Below are 3,477 nucleotides of genomic sequence, written 5' to 3'. Positions count from 1 at the left end.
GCTCCTATGATGCTGCTTGGCCTGCTGTGTTCATCCAGCCCTGCACCTTGTAGCTAGAAAAGGGTTGGTTTTTATGCTGAAAATGGAGCTGAGGAGTGGGGACGAGTAAACAATTGGTGGAGATGAAGCCCTAAGAGAGAGAGAAAAACACAGTTGGGCTGACAAAGAAATGGGTAAAGGTCAACCTGGGAGAATCAGTAGTTGCTGAAAGGAATCATTAGCGCTGACAATGGGTTGTTTGAGGTGGCAGCCCATGTGATGACAAGGACTAGTGTGTGGAGGTTGGGGTAAGGACATAGGCGAAGGTACTCAAACCCTAAAATTGTTGAACTCCATATGAAGTCCAGAAGGCTGCAGGGTTCCCAAGCTGAAAATGAAGTCTCTTCTTCCAGCTTGAACTGAGTTTTGCTGGAGAACTGCGGGAAGCTGGAGTCAGAGATGTTGGCCAGGGGATATAGTGCTGTGTTGAAATGGCAGGCAACCGGAAGCTCAGGGTCATTTCTGTGGTAGAACGTAGGTGTTCTGCAAAGCAGTCACCAAGTCTGCACTTCGTCTCCCCTATGTACAGAAGACCCTATTGTGAGCAGTGACTACAGTAGACCAGATTAAGTGAAGTGCAGGTAAATCGCTGCTTCACCTGGAACGTGTGTCTGAAGCCTTGGATGGTGAGGAGGGAGGAAGTAAACAGGCTGGAGTTACACCTTCTGCAGTTGCATGGAAAGGTGCCGTGGGTGTGTGGGGGGAAGTGTTGGGAGTGGAGGAGGAGTAGACCAAGATGTGCTGGAGGGAGCAGTCCCTGTGGAGGGCTGACAAGGGAGGGCAATATGTGTCTGGTGGTGGCATTCTGCTGGAGGTGCCAGTAATGATGGCTAATGATCCTTTGGATGTACATGCTGGTAAGGGTTGTAGGTGTGGATGATGGGGATCCTATTGCTGTTGTGGGAGGGAAGAGAGGGGCTGAGGGCCGAAAAGTCAGTGACATCACCAGATACTGTTTGAAGGCAAATAGTTTCTTTCACCTGGTATAACACATATATGTGTTTTATTTTTCCAAATTCAGCATGCCATTGGGAAGTTCTTCATGCCCAACGTAACTCTGAAAACATTTATTTAAACAAGATGGGAGAGTTGAATTGATGCCTTCAAGTCTCTTTGGTATTAGGTTGGAGATGTCTATGATGACATTTCGGATGATATTATCTTAACAGGACCATCGGGCAATAGTATGTGCCAATGCAGAAGTTCTTCTGCTTCTTTTGCCTTTGCAAGTTCAAATTTGTAGTTTCGCTCAATTTGTGGTATGATATCTTATTTGAGATTAACCTGACCAGTAAGAAACTTCAGGTAAAGGACTCCAACATACATTCTGCTATGCAACAGCTGAACCAGACCAAGATATTTCTGGAGGAATGCAGAGTGATTAAACATTTGAAAAGACAATAGTATACATTTGGGAGATTGCTGAGGAATTTGATCTACCAACTAGAACAAGCACATATTTGGAGAACGAGGCAATAGCTTATATTTGAGGCAAAAACAAATCTGTTCAGGTTCCAAAACAAAACTTCAAAGTAAACTTTTACTTTTCAGCCCTAGATACTGCAATCCACTTAGGTAAAAAAGAATTTGATACTGTAACTTGATTCAATATTTAGTTTCCTCAACAATGTGCACAGCTTGTAAAACAAGACTTCAAAACAGATATTAGAACATTGCTTGAAGCTAGAACTGACGTTCCAACATGGAAATTCAAAATGCAGTAGATTTGTGCAGTGAACTGAAAGCTTTTTCATGATGACTTCTAAGACATCTTAAGGTGTGCTGAAGTTTATTTTTAAACACACTCACAGACAACTTTCCCAACATCTTCATTGCTCTTTGAATTATCCTTACCCTTCCACTTTCTGGTGCTAGTAGGGAGCGTAGTTTTTCAAATTTAAAATTGATAAAGACAAACCTTTGGTCTCCCATGCTGCAAGAGAGACTTCTTAGACAGATGGAACATGAAATAGCTTCAATACTTTATCTCAAACAATTTAGTGCCCAATTTGTGAAAACAAAAGCATGAAAAACAAAGTTCTAAATGTTATGTTATAATTGTATGAGGATTAGGGAAAAGCAGGAAAATAATAAAAAATATTTATTTCATGTTGACTTTGTTAATTTTGAATGCCCAGTACACAAAGGCAAAATTTCATTACAGACTTCTCATCTTTCTCTATATTGAATGTAGTAGCGGTGCACCAAAATCGTAGGCCACCTAGGGTGCCAAAAACTCTTAGATTATGGAGGATGCAGATCCCCATGTGGAGGTGGTTGTATGGCTGGCTTTCACCCATCAACAGCCTAACAAGAGCCCGATGCCCATGTGCTACAAATAAATAACAAACAAAGATGTGAGCCCACTGTCCAAGGAGCTGACGTGACACTTACATTCCACACACAGCTTCTACAAATGTTTGCCTGTCAATGCATCATTTCCAGGGCCACCTCATTAGTGACAAGTGGTACCCCCAGAAGACATAGGTAATGGCTCCAGTATGCAAAAGTCAGACTGACACCAAACAGTTCTACAATGCTACCCATGTTCTCACTAGGACCATCAATGAACAGACAGTTGGTCTTCTAAAGATATGCTTCTGTTGCCTGGACTACTCAAGAGGAGCACCGCAGTATTTGCTCAACAGGGACATCAGATTAGTGATTGTTTACTACAGCATGGACAATTTAGATCAATGACTGTTAATGGGGAGATGGATTTGCCACCCCTCTTTTCAGAGGAAGAAGCAGGGAGTCAGTTAGTGTTAATGCAGAGACATTCCTGCCCTCAAGGGAATGCTTGGTTTATAATTTAAAACATGAAACTACATTACTTGGCATAAATTATAAATTAACCTGTTCCCTTCCCATCAGTGGCCAGGGCTTCAATGTGGAGTTACGCGTGATTACATGGGACTGCACTTGTAGGACTCAAATCATTGTTTGCTAGGAGCATTCATCCATCACTGAGACATAGAGAGGCTGAACTATGCTGATTGACTTCCAAAATCCCGCCATCTAGTTTAAATTGCCACTTTCACTCCAGAAGACAGCCAATGAATGAGAACTTCAGTGTTCTTTGCCCCAGTGCCCTCAGTGATTACAATGTTCTTTAATCTTTATTTTCCTACCACCAAGCCTTAATGTACACAGAGCTGAGCTTAAGGAAGCCTGCTGACAGCTTTTCATACCTTTTTGGAGGTGATTTTGGCAGGCATCATCTGGGAGTCTGAAGCCGAGGGGGTTCTGGTGTGCTCAGGGTTTACTGTTTAGGTGCACGTGCAACCTCCTCAGCCTCATTTGATGGAGGCATTTGGGTCCCTGGGAGAGGGAGCGTGGTATGTCAGGGCACCTCTGGAATGCCCTGAGATAGCCTCATCCTCTAAGGAATGGAGTACCTGAAAGGTGAGCAATGCCCCTTTGTTCCCCCTTGTGAGT

This window comes from Rhincodon typus, chromosome 22, assembly GCF_021869965.1.
Source record: "Rhincodon typus isolate 14 chromosome 22, sRhiTyp1.1, whole genome shotgun sequence".
In the NCBI taxonomy this organism is placed as follows: domain Eukaryota; kingdom Metazoa; phylum Chordata; class Chondrichthyes; order Orectolobiformes; family Rhincodontidae; genus Rhincodon; species Rhincodon typus.
The sequence above is the reverse complement of the archived record's forward strand: the minus strand, read 5'-3'. Positions refer to the sequence as shown.